This window comes from Dipodomys spectabilis, unplaced genomic scaffold (genome assembly GCF_019054845.1).
Source record: "Dipodomys spectabilis isolate Male_0828 unplaced genomic scaffold, ASM1905484v1 ptg000230l, whole genome shotgun sequence".
Lineage (NCBI taxonomy): Eukaryota > Metazoa > Chordata > Mammalia > Rodentia > Heteromyidae > Dipodomys > Dipodomys spectabilis.
In genome coordinates, this window is record NW_024870907.1 from 2372718 (window position 1) to 2388677 (window position 15960).

At 54.6% G+C, this 15960-nt stretch overlaps 1 protein-coding gene across 4 annotated transcripts in view; it reads right to left on the reverse strand.

The window, feature by feature from the left end:
• Nucleotides 1-15960, reverse strand: part of Tcf20 (transcription factor 20) — a 177665-nt gene that overhangs the window by 89928 nt on the left and 71777 nt on the right. Inside the window, exon 1 of one of the 4 annotated variants that reach the window (XM_042697942.1) lies at nucleotides 4361-4405. The exons of the other annotated variants lie outside the window; for them this stretch is intronic. The gene's annotated coding sequence lies outside the window, so the exon portion shown is untranslated. Of the gene's footprint in view, nucleotides 1-4360; nucleotides 4406-15960 lie in introns of those variants that run through there. 4 annotated transcript variants of the gene reach the window in all.

The following is a 15960-nucleotide window of genomic DNA, read 5'->3' on the forward strand; positions in this document are numbered from 1 at the left end:
TTCCCATGTCACCCACTGTAGACCAAGACACTATCAGGATGAGAAGCCAGTGGGCCTAGGAAGGCAACCTCACGCCTTTGTGAAAAGTAGCAGTGGTGACACATTTTCATTGGCTTGCTGTCATGCCCTTCACTTCTCAAGATTGGAACTACATGGGATTTTTTGGAGGGGAGTGGAAGGGTTGGTCATGGGGCTTGAACTCTGGACCTGGGTGTTGTCCCTCAGCTCTTTAGCTCAAGACTACAGCTCTACCACGTAAGCCACAGCACCACTTACGGTTTTCTGGTGGTTTATTGGAGATAGGAGTCTCATGGACTTTCCTGCTGGCTTTGAACCCCGATCCTCAGATCTCAGCCTCCTGAGTAGCTGGGATTACAGGCCTGAGCCACCAGCACCCAGCTACATGGGATTTTTATATTCCCAGTACATCAGAGCCTAGAAACTTCTTTCCTTTTCTTCTTAGGAGCCACTGTCAAATTTCAAATGCTCTAGTCATTGGAGTCTAGAAAGAGCATGGGGTGCAGTAGAAAAAATAGTCCTAGCTGGGCTGGGAAGGTGGCTCAATGGCAGAGTGCTTGCCTTGCATGCATGAGGCCCTGGGTTCAATTCCTCAGCACCACATAAGCAAAAAAAAAAAAAAAAAAAAAGCCGAAAGTGGCACTGTGGCTCAAGTGGTAGAGCGCTAGCCTTGAGCTGAAGAGCTGAGGTACAGCACCCAGGCCCAGAGTTCAGGCCCCACAACCGGACCCCCCCCCTCCAAAAAAAAAATAGTCCTAGCTGGCAAAAAAAAAAAAAAAAAAATGGGGTCTTGCCCTTAAGCCTGTCAGCCTAACACTGCACGACTTTGGTAAAGTCACCACCTTTTTGGTGTTTCCTGAGCTTTTAAAGCCAAAGGATTAGACTAGATGATTTCTTAGGTTTCTTCTGACTCTAAAATTCTCTGGGAGTATGGAGACAAAGGCAGAAGGCATACTGGACACCAGCTGGCTGGCCAAGAAAGACTGAGATAAACCCTCCTAGTTATGGTTAACAGAGGCTTTGTGACCCACACTGTGTCATCCCTTGCCAGAGCCTCTTGCTTTCTTTCGGCTCTTTCCATTCTGTTACTTAGGACCCTCAATTTGAAACAATAATCAGGCAGATGTAGCTACTCAGAAGGTATGAGATCTGAGGATTGCAGTTCAAAGTCATTCTGGGAAGGAAAGTCTGTGAGCTTCTTATCTCCAATTAACCACCAGAAAACCGGAAGTGGTGCTGTGGCTCAAAGTGATAGGACACTAGCCTAGAGTGAAAAAGCTCAGGGACAGCACTCATACACTGAGTTCAAGTCCCAGGACAGGCCTATGTGCGCACGCGCGCGCGCGCGCGTGTGCACACACACACACACACACACACACACACACACACACACAGATGATATACCTCTCAGGTCTATGGGATGGACAGTTTAAGAAAACTTAGAGGCTGGGAAGGTGGCTCAGTGGTAGAGTGCTTGCCTTGCATGCATAAGGCCCTGGGTTCAATTCCTCAGTACCACATAGCAGAAAAAGCTGGAAGTGGCTTTGTGGCAGAGCACTAACCTTGAGCTGAAGAACTCAGGGACACCCAGGCCCAGAGTTCAGGCTCCACAACCGGGAAAAAAAAAAAAAAAGAAAACTTAGAAAATTGTGGACAGAGTATAACACAGAGTAAACTGGGCACCAATGGCTCAGGCTTGTAATCCTAGCTACTGAGGAGGCTGAGATCTGAGGATTGTGTTTTGAAGCCAGCCTGGGCAGGAAAGTCCGTGAGAAAAAAAAAAAATTTTTTTTTTGGTCCAATAAACTGTAAATAAAAGCCAGAGGTGGAGCTGTGGCTCAAGTAATAGAGCACTAACTGAGCAAAAAGCAAATCAGTGACCAGGCCCTGAGTTCAAGTCCCAGGACCAACACACACACACTTACACACAGACAAAACAGATATAATCATTCCATCTTACGTAATGGAAGTATATTGAAGTCTCCTAATATCTTACCAATCTAGCAACCTTCTTATAAAAACACACATATATTTACATACAAAAGCTCAAAAGAACAAGCTTCTTAATTTATAAAACAAATATAATAGACATGTGAGTGTGGCAAGTACTCCAATTTAAGTAACAACATTTGTTCAATTCCACACTGAACACAAGTTTATAATTCAAATCCTAACAGAGTAACTGCTTATTTTTGAAAATCCCCAATAATTCATCTATGTGGCCACATAAAAATGCTTATTATGTGAAAGATCTTACGTTAACATACCAAACAAACAAAAAAAACCCTACTAACCCAGCTCTAAAGTCAACATTGTGAGCACAGCCCCCTTCCATGCTGAGACTCTTTTAAGACTGTGCAGATGCAACAGAAATGATCTAAGAGATAGTACACAGCATCAGGCACATGTTCCTCCAGTACCACAGTACTAAAAAGTTACAACAAACAAGCCCAAATCCTGAGATTGGTCTAGAGGTACTTACCAGTCAAAAGCATGGCCTAAGGCCCTCTCACACCATAAAACCAGTGAAACTAATTGGGGTTCTTCAGCATCTGCCAGGAGGCATCCTGCTACCATTAAGGAATAAATCGGGGATGCAAACAATTAGTGCACCCTGAGGTGACAGTTAATTCCACTAGCCTACTACTTCACAGAGGATACTGTAGAATTCCACTTAACCCCTATTCTAAGAATACTGAGGCTGGAATTTTCAAAAGTTAGCCAGATGCATACTGAAGAAACTTTAAATAAGATTCCTCCACAACCCCTGGTACAGAACGGATCTTTCAACATACACAGACCCAATCATGCATTATCCACATTTCCAAGTAGCCACTCTCTGAAACTCTTTCACAAAGAAAGACTGTATAAGGTACACCCAACATAAGCTAGAATGTAATATTGCATGCTTTCTGTTTTGAAGCACAAAACAGCACCTGGGATTCAACGAACGCCCACCTAACCAAATATTCTGCTCTGGGAGAGGCTGGGAACTAATGGGGGCACAGACTGTTTTTCAAAGCCAGTAAAGGTTACTTACAGCTTGCATTTCTCAGAAAAGGGTCTATGGTCAAAGAAGAGCACAAAACAGAAGGAAGAGAAGAACTAAACAATCCTACAGTACTGTCATGTTTGACCTGAGGGTTCTGACAGAAGATGAAACTGGGGTACTAAAAGGGTAGGTAGCTTGCCCAGGGCTACGGTTCCTGTTAGCAAAGCTGGAAATTTCCTAGTTTTCCAGGCCGGAATTTTTCCCCCCCGAAGTTTCCCCATATGAGATGTTTTATTTTATTTTAAATCTTTTCACTCTTCACTGAGGCTGTTAACATCAGGGTCCAATTATCAACCAAAGATCAGCCTGTTAGATAATAGCTAAAAAATTCCATCCATTTTACTGCATTTACCAGTCATCTAATCTTGCTGGGGGGGGGGGGGGCAGGAGAAAGGGTCAAATCCTAATTCTGATCTATCGCCTAAAGGCAAACTAACGCGCAGTTCGAACTAAACCCGCCGGCGTGCTGGTGGTATCCCTTGCCCACAAAGCGGAGAGGGCCGCCGCTCGGGGCACCGTCCCCACCCGCAACTCACTCAATTCCACTTCCATCCCGGCGCACACAACACTTTCCACCTCCCTCCGCGACTGTCCTTCCTCCACCACCATCACTTTTCAACTGCAAGAAGTCCTGGGAACCCCGGGAGGTACGCAGCGAGTCGGCGGGATCGGACGCCGCGCCCTGGGCACCGCAGCGGGGGTGGGGAGCCCCCCCCCCCCCGACACACAGGAAGCGTGTCCTGCGCCCCGAGCCCGCGCCTCGCCGGCGAGTGCCGGCGCTGCGCCACCGGCGGACGCGTCCACATGGCCTCAGGTGTTCCCAGGGCAATCAATGGGCCCCGGCCCTCCTCTCGCGGCCGAGCGCGCTCCGGCGCCCGGTCGCCCCAGGGCCGCTCCCGCCGCGCGGCCCCTCCCCGCCCGCCCCTCCGGCCTCGCCTCCAGCCCGCGGCAGAGAGCCGGCCGCTGCGGGTCCCGGCGGGGCTGCCAAGGAGCGGGGCAGCCGGCGCCGCTCACTCGCACCCGCCGCCTTTGCACACCCCAGGCCGCGACGAGCAGGTACCTCCTTCCGCACCCCGAGCCCGGCTTCCAGGCCGGGCCTCCTTGCCCCCCGCACCCCGCGCCCGGCGCGGGCTCCCTCACACCCCAGCCCGGCCGGGCCCCTCAGCTGCCCGGCTCCGACTCGGGGGAGGGGGGGGTCGGCACTCTCGGGTCCGTCCGGGGTAAGGACCGCTGCCTCCGGCCCAGCGCCGGCCCCTCCAGCGGCCCCTCCGGAGGCCGGGCGGCGGTTACCTGTGGGGGCCCCCGCCCGGTCCCTCGGCCTCGGCCGGGGCGGGAGGGGAGGGGGCGGCGGCGGCGACGGGCGGCGCTGCGCGGGGTGGGGGTGGGGGTGGCTCCGCCGCCTCCAGCTCGGACGCCCGGGCCGGCGGCGGGGCGGGCCGGGGCCGCGGCCCCCCCGAGGCTCGCTCCGGCCCGCGCGCTCGCTCGCTCGCTCCCCGGTCAGGCGCGCCTCAGGGCGAGCTCCCCTGGCGGAGGCCGCGGCCGCCTAGTTGGGGCCGCAAGCGGCTCGGCTCGGGGTTTTTTCTCTCCATTCTCCCAACACACAGGAAATAACAGAGCGTCAGGTGACGGCGCGCGGCCAATGGGGAGGCTCCGGGCCGCGGCGCGCGGGCGGGCGGAGGGCGCGCGGCGGGGCGGGGCGGGGCGCGCGGCGGGGGGGCGGGGCGCGCGGCGGGGCGGGGGGCGGGGCGCGCGGCGGGGCGGGGCGGCGCGCGCGTGCCCACCCGCGTGCGGCCGCGGCGGCGAGGCTCGCGCCCGCCGGGCGGGGGCCGCAGAATCACCCCCTCTCCTCCCCTCCCCGCGGCCGGGGGTCGCGCGGGTGGCCTCGGCCGCCCCTGGCACCGCCCGCCGCCAGTCCAGTGCCATCTTGGCCCATCGGCTGCCCGCTGTCTCGGGTGGCCGCCAGCCAACTTTTCGGGGGAGTTGGTGGCCGGGCATCGCCCACCGAGGCTTCTGGACTCTCCCGGAGGCTCCGAGGCCAGAGACGAAGTTAGGGGAGGAGGCCGAGGAAAGGCCGGGGCGGGGGAATACTCTAATTCTGATCTGTCCCCTAGGGGCAAACTTAGAGCCCTGCGGTTCCCTGGAGGCTTTAAAGCCGCCCGGCCAGCCTTGGGGCAGGCGAAGGCAGGGCTGGGGGCGCAGCTCCCGCCCTCCGAGCCCCACGGGCCCGGGGCGGCTCAGGGCCGGGCCAGGCCGGCCTCTTTGCGGGGTGCCTCTGCTTCGGGATGCGCCCCTCAAGCCTCGTCGGGGCCGGTTCCCTTCCTCCACAATAACGTCAGGGAAGGGAGCGGCCGACCGCCCTCGCGGGCCGCGGTACAGACGCGCTTCCGTGCCAGCGGCCTGTGGTGGCCTTGAGAGGTCGCAGGGCCTAGCTGGCAGGACCCGGGGCCCAGGACTTGGGGAGCTGCTGTTGCGGGCTTTAGCCCCGGCCCAGCCAAGGTCTTGAACGTTTATGTTACAGTTACTTTTTAAGACAACGCTAAGTCGGAGCACCGCTGTGTAGATGTTGGCGCCTAGGCCTCAGTTTCCCATTAGTATGTAAAGTAAGACTGGACTCGGGAGTTGGATGACACTGAAAAGCTCTATACAATTGCCAATTCTAAATTACACCTGCATCTGTCTAAGCAGTTAGGGGAGTGTGTGTTTCCCTCCTCCCTTCCCCTAAACAACCTAGCTTAAAGATAAACGGACAGCAAAAGTGCTTCAGGCATCAGGTAGAGGCTGACAGGAGCCAGGTGTGATCTGGGGCCAGGATTTCCACATATTGTAGGTCTGTAGCTCCCTCAGGCCTGTCTTTGCTCTTTCACCTTTCACTACCATCAAAGCTCCGTCTTGCCTCCGAACACGGGGAGGGATCCCAGGCAGGACCAGAGGGGGTTTTGGGCCTCTGGCAAGAAGACTGGTTTGGGAAAGACGGTGATTTCTCCTGGCCTCTGTCCCATCTCAGAATGAGGGCTGGCTCACAGCAGGTCAGGACTATTCCTGGGGATTTGATTCCCAGCACCGCCTGCATGCCAAGCGATGCGAAGCTCTCCTGAGGCAGAGCTGAACAGGCCACCAGGCCCTGCCCTTTGGCTGTTCTCATTGGTCTTCTAACTGTGAGCTCCATTTTCAAATTTTCAGGTACTAAGAGTTTTAAGAGAGCACTGCAGGGCTTCATTCTCAGGGTTGGCTGCAGAGGGAAAGGTGGGAGACACTCAGCAGACCCATTTTCTGGACAAAAATGAGAGAATGTAGGGGTGCTTCCTAAGGATGGGTATTAGGGGCACCCTCAGTTTCTTGAGAGAATCCCTAAAGTAAAAGGAAGCACTTTTGTGACTCTCCAGCCTCATAGCTCCTTCCTTTCCTCTCTCCTTCTGGGGCTGACTTTCAGCTTGGGAGACACTAGCTGTGGGTCTAGACCCTGCTTCTGTCTTCTATACTCAGCTGACCCTGAAAGCCCCCTCCTCACCCTTTCAGACCCTGCCCAAACATTACCTTGCTCCCTTCTACCTGGAAACTTCCCTGTCTCAGGGCTGTGCCAGTTGGGCCTCTTCACCCCTCTTTGGAGGAAGAACATGTTTGACCATCACAGCCAACAGACAGGAGCTAGCCTTGTGTTGTGGGGCCTTGGAAGTCATTTCACTTGCCTGAATATTGTTCTTCAGCTATAAAATGGGGGCGACATTGCCTCACTCCTAGGTGTTTCAATGCTATAAAGAGATCTGCCTAAGGAATTCAGTACAGTACCACACACATGTGGACACACTGACACACAAGCAGACCAAGGCTCAGAGAGATGACGCTTTGTCCAAGGCCTCAGTGGCAAGAGCTCAACATTCACACCTTTTTTGTTGTGTTTTCTTTTGTTTCTGAGACAAGGTCCTCCAAGCAGCCTGAGCTGGTCACAGTCCTTACACTCTGCCCCCTGAGGGCTGAGAGGACAGCTCTGGGCACTGCCACACCCAGCTTGCGCCCATCCTCTCTGACCTCTAATTGTCTACAGTGACTGAATCCTGGTTTTTGTTCTGCAAAAGAGAATACATCCGTTGTTCTCAACCCTTCCCCAACCCCGTCCCCTCCCAAAATAGTTATTGAACTAAATCTGTATCAATTCCAGAACCAAAATTAATCCTTCCTCTCTTCCTCTGGCTTCAAAGATGGCTGGTGGAAACCCCCGTGTCACTCCTTTTATTATAAACTCCTTTGCCCTCCTCAGGCGCCTGGGCCGCTCCGGGATTACAAATGGAGCCTTCTGCCTCTAGGTCACTGATTCCGCTACCATCTGTCAGCACGGATTGATTGAGGAGACTGGCCCTGCTCGGGAGATCAGTGGCTTGTGTGAAGTGAGCCAGGATGTCATTGCGTTCCTAGCAGGCCTATGTGCTACCCTCACTTGCTGGCTCTCCCTGGAGCACACAAACCGCCCTCACCTTTATCCTTCAGCACATCCCAGCTCTCCTTCCTCTTGGGGGGAGGGGTACCCTAGTACACCCAGAGGAGAGCCGGAAATCCCTGCTCACTGTGAGCCTAGGGCTCCTCCAGTCTTGCGGGTGGCAGCTTACTGAAGTCTCTGGTGAGCACTGGGGAACTCCCCACAGCATCTTGCTGAGCACAGGCTTTCCCCAGGCAGAGTGCAGGGGTGGCCTGCTGCGCTCGGGACCCGCCCTCGGTCCACACTAGCACCTGCTGCCTGGGAGGCTCTTAAGCCCTGAAGGGGGACTGAGAGCGGGACCTCAGAGTATTTCCCCCCTCTAGCAAGGTCAGGGAAGGTTCTAAGGTTGGGGGTGAGGATGGTCAGAGACAACCCAGGAATGCTAAGGTTAGGGCCTAGAGGGCTATGTCCAGTGCAGGGCAAAGAGATGAGCCTGAGGAAGGGACTAAGGAGGGACACAGCATGGCCCTGTATCTGTGGTCACCTCTGCTACCAGCTGGTCCCTCCTTTCTGACCTCCAGTATCAAAGGCTGGCACGCTGGTCACACCAGGCTGTGTGTCATCCTCTCCCCCACGTTCTGCGAGCACCTACAGGACAGAGACCCCGCTGCTCTCCTCTGGTGCCTAGCATCCTGCGCAGGACAGGGCAGCATGTCCACAGAAGTCACATGCTGATGCCAACACAGCCCAGAGAAAGCTAGGCTTTTCTAAGCCAAGTGTTGGGCAGAGTTCCTCTTCTTGTCCCATTTAAGGTCTCATTTAAGGTCTGATGAGGTTGGTACTCCTAGGACCATAGATGCACCTCCTTCTCCGGCACAGGGAGTTTTAAATAACATCCCGAGTCCCATCGCTTAAAAGAGGACAAGCTAGGATTTGAACCCAGGCCTCAGAGGTCGCACCCCATAACCACCAAGCCTCCCAGCACTCGGTAACTTCCAAAAGGATGGGAGCAGATGTGTACAATGGATCCAGAAGTCTGTATGTGGGCAGGGAAAGGTACATCTCAGGACGGCAGGGTTGATTACAGCCTTTCCCCACAAGTGATGTCCTCACGCCCCAGAGTTGGGCAGAGGGCTTTGGGCTGCCAGCCTGCCACCTGCGCACCCGTGCAGTCATCTTCCTGTAGGTGAGTAGGGACAAGGACCTGCAGCTGGGCAACTAGGAGATCCCCCTCACCCAGCTCTGCCCCTGGGGCCTGGGCTTTCCCCTGGCAGCCAGTGGCGAGGTGCTGACAGGTTGCTGAGCTGGGGTCACAAATATGCAATTTCTACCAAATGACTCAGGACGCCAAGTCTCCTTTTCTTCAGCTGTAAGTGAGGGGTGTCAAGGAAGGGCCCGAGTGATATGCCAGCTTCCAGGTCCCTTATTTGGGTGATTCTCTTCGTGCCTCGAGACCAGCCTGAGTGGCAGAGATTGTCATCTCAGTGAACCAAGTAGGAAACGGGTGTGCAGGGAGGTTCAGAGACTTGTCCCTAGTCAGGCAGCCAGCAAGAGGCATGGCTGGGATTTGTGCTCGGCCTTCTGGCTTCAGCGCCGTCCCCAAGGCAGTTGGTACTAAGATGAGTTGGAGATGAAATGGCCTAACCACAGCAGGAGCATTCTAAGCCCTTCACCTGCACTGACTCATTTTGCCCGCATGCTAATCCTACAAAGTGGGCGCTGTTCCTCCTCTCCCATGCAGGCTGGGGGAGCAGCGAGGAGGGCTCCGAACTGGAATCTAAGCCAGGCAGTGGGGAGTGGGGCTCAGGCCCTGCCTCGCTTCCTCCTGAGATAACAATGGGAGGTTCCTTTCCACCAGGATTATTTCTGCTTGAAAGCTCAAGACTTTTAGCCACAGCATTGTCTGGGCGCCACAGGAAGGCAGTGCCACATGCTGAGGCATGCTGGGAAAAGACTTTGTTCCATCCTGTTTTGTTGACATGCTCTTCATTTTTAAGCCTGAAACCCAAGCTTCCTGCTAAGAAACTCAAACGTGGAGAAAACCCGCAGCCATGATAAGGGGCCATACTTCCTGAGCTGCCGGTGCTCCCTGAGCTGCCGGCTCCACGTGTGCGCGCTGAGCCACAGCCTGCACCAGCCCGAGTAGCGCCCCCCTCCCCCCCAGCTCACGGCAGAGAAAACCCAGGCCAGAGGAGTTGGGAAGATGGCCAGAAGTGCATGGCTGCTGAGCGGCGGGTCCTCCCCCAGCCCTTCACCCTTCACCCTTCACCACAGTGGCTGCCTCCCCATGGACCTCAAGGGAGGTCTTTGCTGGGCCTGTGACAGCATGGCCCCGGGATGCAGATGTACAGAAGCAGAGCAAAGTGGGGGGTGGGGGTGCTGAGAAGTGGGGGTGCTGATGCCCTCTTCAGTCTTCCCCCTCCAGTGACTCGGGAATGGCTGCCCCTGACACCATGGTGGTGGATCATCTTCTAGCAGCAGCTGCGCGGTGTGAGGAGCCTCATCGCTGCTCTGCATTGCGGTAGCACTGGAGGACAGCTGCCCAAGCACGTGTGAGGCTGAGGGACAGACAGCCACAGATGCAATGGATTCTCCCACCTGCCCACCCACCCCTGAAGTAGACTCCCTTTTGTCCCACGCTGGCTTTGACCATACTCCTTGAGGGGCTCAGCAGCTTCAGAACTCATGTTGAAGGTAGGGTGTGGTAGTGCACACTTGTAATCCCAACACTGAAGCAGGATGGTGGGTTTGAGGGCAGCCTACGCTACACAGTGAAACTCCGACTCCAGGAAAACCAAAACGCCTCACATTTCTGTTTATTCCCAGCCTCTGAGAACTCAAAGCTCTTGTCTTTTCAAGCTTCACGCTGGGGTCAGCTCTGTCTGTGGCAAACCACACAAGCAGTGCTCCTGTCCTGCACCTGCGTCTTCCCTGAGGTGAGGATGCCAGTTCCTCTTCCCTGCAGGATTTATACCTTGTAAGTCCTGATCAAAGGCCATCTCCTTCATGACGCCCTGGCTTAATACTTACTTATTCACCCAACACACCATGAGTGAGCCTTTATCATATGCTAGTCATTGGGCCAAGGCTTCCTGTTGCCATGGTGTTTGTGGTCTCACGAGACTGCACTATGAAGGTGGACGAGAGTTTCAGAGAGAGTCACTGCATGGGCAAAGGCCCTGAAGCAGAAGGAAGCAAGGAAATCTTGGGGAAGGGAAAGGAGGTCAGTATTATACAAGTGAAAGGAGAAACTGGAAGTGCACCCAGAGCAGGAAGGGGCAGGCCACGGCAGGCTTCGAGACTCTCCCAGGGCGAGAGGAGGTGTCACAGATCACAGACAGTACGGGCCAATGTTCATTTGGAAGCTAGCTTGCCGGCTGCCCTGTGGTTGAAAAGCACAAGCCCCGAGGCAGGTCACTGTGGACCTAAGTCCCTGCTGAGTTTTCTCGCCTTTCCTGAGCTCTTAAAGCCAGGGCTGACCACGGGTTATCTGGCTGGACACAGCCAAGCCAGCCCAGCGCCCAGCAGAAGGAGTTGTCTAAAAGCTTCTGTGAAATAAAAGCAGGAAAGTGGAGCTGTGGCTCAAGTGGTAGAGCACTGGCCTTAAACACAAGAGCTCAGGGACAGCACCCAGGCCATGAGTTCAAGCCCCAGGACACATGTGTGCACGCATGCTTCTGATCCCTATAGGGGCAAGGGGCAAGGCTACTGGGAGTCTTCTGTGTTAGAAAGATGAAGGGTGATTGGATACAGGTGACTTATGCTTGTTGAGATATGAGGATCACAGTTCAAAGTCAGCCAGGGCAGGAAAGTTCTTACTAAAACCAGCAAAAAGCCAGAATTGGGGGTAGCCAAGCAAGAACACAATGTCCTGAGTTCAAACTTCAGTACTGTCTCACACACACACACACACACACACACACACACACACACACACACACACACACACACACACACACACACACACACACACACACACACACACACACACACACACACACACCAAAGGTTTTAGTGAGGTCCAGCTTAGGCAGCTTTGGGTACAGAGAGGGCATGGCACTGACAAGCCACCTCCAGCATACAGTGTGACACCACCCACGGCTTCATGAATGGCCAGAAACAAAATGGTGCACATGTCACATAAATAAGCCCACACAGCCCTCGGACATGACTGCCTCTCGTTTACAAATAAGGAAACTGAGGTACTGCAAAGAAGGCCCAAGACTAGCTCCTAAGTTCAGCCTGTGTCTGGCCTTGTGAGATCAAGAGCTTTCCAGAAATTTCCTTTATAACAGTCTTAAAGTGACGTATTCCATCAGGATGTCTGTCACGCCAGCAGTGGGAGCCAACACACCAATTCTCAGAGACTTCTCCCCCATGCGTCAGCTTCACAGGCTCAGCCCCCAGAGCCAAGGCTGGAAGCTTAGCCAAGGAAGAGGAGCCTCCGTGGACTTAGTCCTGCCATAGAGCCACACTGTGTGATGCAGAGTGGACCAAGGGTGTCAGGGTTGACCTTCAAGGATAGCAAAGAATGTTCCTGTAGCTGTCACCATGCGTTACCTGTGTTCACTAACTCACACCATTCTCTCACCCTGTGGATCAGGTACAAGGATGGTCCCCACTTACAGGTGTCAAAACAGAATCAAGCCAGGGGCTGGTGACCCACCCCTCTAATTCTAGCCACTCAGGAGGCTACAGTCTGAGGATACAGATTCAAGCCAGCTTGGGTAGCAAAGTCTGTGAGACTTTTACCTCCAATTAACCACAAAAAGGCCAGAAGTTGAGCTGTGGCTCAAGTGGTAGAGCACTAGCATTGAGCAGAAAAGCTCAGAGAAAGCACCTAGACCCTGGGTTCAAGCCCCAGAACCCCCTCCTCCGCCACACACACCCACACACAACTGTGAGGGCCAGCAGTTAAGTGCTTCACCTGAGAGAGAGAGCCAGCTAGTGAGTGGCAGACAGGACTTGAGTCCATGCATTGCCTTTAACAGCCCCATGCACTGGTGAAGCCAAGCTGGGTAGAAACACCTTGGGCAGACAAAAGGGCTGGCCATGACCATTATTCCCATTGTCAGTATATCACTGCAGTATTGCAAGGCTGCAGCCTAACAGCCTGATCCCAGGTTTTGTGTCTCCCCAAAACCTTCCTGCCACCATGGTCTCTGGGCTCCCACACCTAGCTATCCCATGTGAGGGATGCTGCTCCCTCTGCTCCCACCTCACCAACCTAGGTACATATTAGTGGGAAGGGGGCCAGGCACGGGGTGGCCCCTGAGCAGGCTGCATGCGGACTGGGCACTTCCTACATGGAAACCAGAGCAGCAGCAGCAGGAGTATTACAGACCCCAAGCTTTTTCCCTAATTATACACCAGAGACACCCGAGGTCCCAGGTGGGGACCAAAATATGCCCAAGGCCCCATGGCTGTTGGTGACTCTGCCATGTGCGAGGTGTGTCCAGTCCCAGGAATTCACTTGCAGTGGTAGGTGGGCCCTTGCTGGTCAGCCAGCCAGCCCCTTCCCTCGGGCTTTCCCAGTCTAGATGAGGCTTGCTCCAGCCTCATGTAGAAAGTGCTAAGTCTCTGGGGCTCTTTCCCCTGCTCTGGGACGTGCAGGCACTCACTCACCATCACACAGAGCTCAGAGCAGGAACAAGCTGACAGGCAATCCACGCCTGCCCAATTCACAGTAAGTGCAGTTCTCACCCAGCTTATCATCATTCCCATTTTATAGCTAGGAAAACTGATGTTTACAGGTTGGATGAGTGATCAATTGTATGAGCAAGACTCGGCCTGGACTGTCTTCCAGCTTAATTATTATAGTATCCTCCAGGAGCCAGGTTCTGGGCTGAATGAGTTCCTAGCATCTTCACTATAGTCCTGCGATATAGCTACTGCTATGGTCCCTGGACACCATGGCTCAAAGAGAGCACAGGTGACATGCTTGAGGGCATAGAGAAAACCCAGGCATGCCAGCCCTGGGCCTCCAGCCTCCCCTATGTGCTACCATCTGAGAGAGGGCTAGCGCTGAGGGACAAGCCACCGCAGCCTCCTGTGGGAACTACAAGTCACTTCAGGAAGTGGCCTGGACAAGCTACCGCTCCTCTGCCACTTCCCTCAGATCAGAACGTAGCCTGAGGTGGGCCTGGCACAAATGAATCCTGAGCCTCCAAATCAAAAGAAAATCTAGCATGAAGCCCTGGATTCAATCCTCAGCCTTGGGAGAAAAAAAAAATTAAAAAGGTCAGGTTGGTCATTAAATTCCAAGTGTGGCCATTTGGGAATCCTAGCACACCACAAGGCAGCCTGAAAGGCCTGGCTGGGAAGGAGCTCAGCAGCATCCTGTAGAATGCCCGAAACCACAATCACTGCTGGAGGGAGGATGAGTTTGTGACGACCAAGATGCATTGAGGCAGGGGGGAGAGGGGGTGCTGCCCAGTCTGCCATCAGGCCAAGATGGTCCTGCCTGCTCAGCCAGTACTCCCTCCTCTGCCTCAACCTCACAGACTACTCTTACTCACTCTTGACCCACCTCTTCGGTGAGGCTTCTGTGAGAGAGTTCCTTATCTTGCTTCCAAGCTGCTGCCACCCTTATCACCACTTGCTGCGTGCAGATGCTGCACCTGCAGTCCCCTGCGTTCCCGTAACAAGCCTGCCTGAAAGAAGCGCGGCTCCCAGGTCACCCCTCTAAGGCTGTGTGTTACTAAGGTGGCTACTTAGGTGGAGATCTAAGGATTGTTTAAAGCCAGCCTGGGTAGAAAAGTATGTGAAATTCTTGTCTCCAATTAATCAGAAAAATGCTGGACTGGAAATGTGGCTCAAGTGGTAGAGTGCCAATAAAAATCCTGAGCAAGATCACAAGGTCCTGAGTTTAAGAAAGAACAAACCCTGCCACGGAGCTGAACTTGCCTATGGCTGCACAGCTACAGCACATTTAGAAAGCACTTGAGGACTGGCTCACTAAATCTCTTGGGGTCAGCAGAATAGAGGTGTCAGTGCGGTGCCTCTCCGTGTGTCCACCAAGAGGGTGGAGGGACCAGCTGTGTTGCTGCCCAGCCTGGTACTCCCAGCACCTCTGGCCAAGAGCCTCTCAAGCCCACAGCCTGGACCCAATGCCTTGGCCTCAGGGAGCACCTACCTACACCAAAGAGCACCAGAGCCCTGAAGGCCCTCAGCCTGACTGAACCCCAAGGCTGGGTAGCCCCCAAGCAGGTGGAGGACAGGGGAGGGCTATCGCTAGGAGCTCATGACCCCTCATGACCACAGCTTCAAGCTTGTCCTGCATGCCATGCTCTGGAGGGAAATCTCCCCTGAGTGAGTTTATCCAAAGGATATGAGCCTCTCACACCATCTAGAATGGGGGTTTGCGGCGGGGGGGGGGGAGGCTATGCTCTCTTAGTGGCCATACTTCTCTGGGGAGAAATCTGCTCCTCAGGGTCCAGCTATAAACCTCCACCATCCTCAGTTCTGCTGAGGTGCCAGGGACACAGAAGGGCTGCTGAGAAGTTCCTGGGCCAAGGACTCAGGCTCCGTACACAAAGCCCACCAGGAAGACAGGCCCAGTGCATTATGGTCAAGGCTAGAGGAAGGGGGGCGTGGAGATAGAGGAGCATGGAGAGGGAGGCCAGGTTCAAGGCCTAAGCTCTCAGGCTGAGGGTGGGAGGTTTCTTAGAAAAGGATGTGAAGCCAGAGAACTTGACCAGGCAAATGAGGTGGTGAGGCCAGAGAAGGGGCCAGCTCTGGGGGAAGCAGAACTGGAATGCAGGCCATAGCCGGAGGCCTCAGGTATAACAGGCTGGGCTCCTAGCTACAGCCCTCCCCTGTCCTGCACCTCTAGATGGTTCCTGCCTTGAGTTCTCAGCTCACAACACTCAGTCCCAGCTGAGCGCCAGTGACTTATGCCTGTAATCCTAGCTACTTTAGAGGCTGAGATCTGAGGATCACGATTAGAAGCTAACCTGGACAAAGAAGCCCAGGAGACTCTTACCTCCAATTAACCACCAAAAAGTGGGAAATGGAAGTGTGGTAGAGTGCTAGCCTTGAGCACGAAAATTCTGGGACAGACCATGCTCAGGACCTGAGTTCAAGCCCCAAGACAGGCACCAAACACAAGAAAGAACATTTAGTCCCCACTCACTGAAGCCTGACCTCCAGCCTAATCCTGGTAATACAAGGTCCTATGACATTCTTCCAATGCCCCTGGGCAAGCCAGGCCAGCCCTGTGGCCAGAAGTGAGCCCAAACCCTGGTCTTCTGTCTCCAGAGCCTATACCAGCCTTAGTCAGGGGCCTACTGTCTCTGCTACCCCTTGGTAATAAGTGGCTATGGGCAGAGGAGCCTGCAGAGACCGCAGGCCACCTGGGCTAGGACCATGGTGAGAGCACATGACCCAGGCTGGGAAGCAAGGAACCCAGGAGGGTGGCAGATGAGATGGGGGGAGGGGGGGAGGGGGGAGGGGGGGAGGTCAGGAGGCTGCCTGGCCT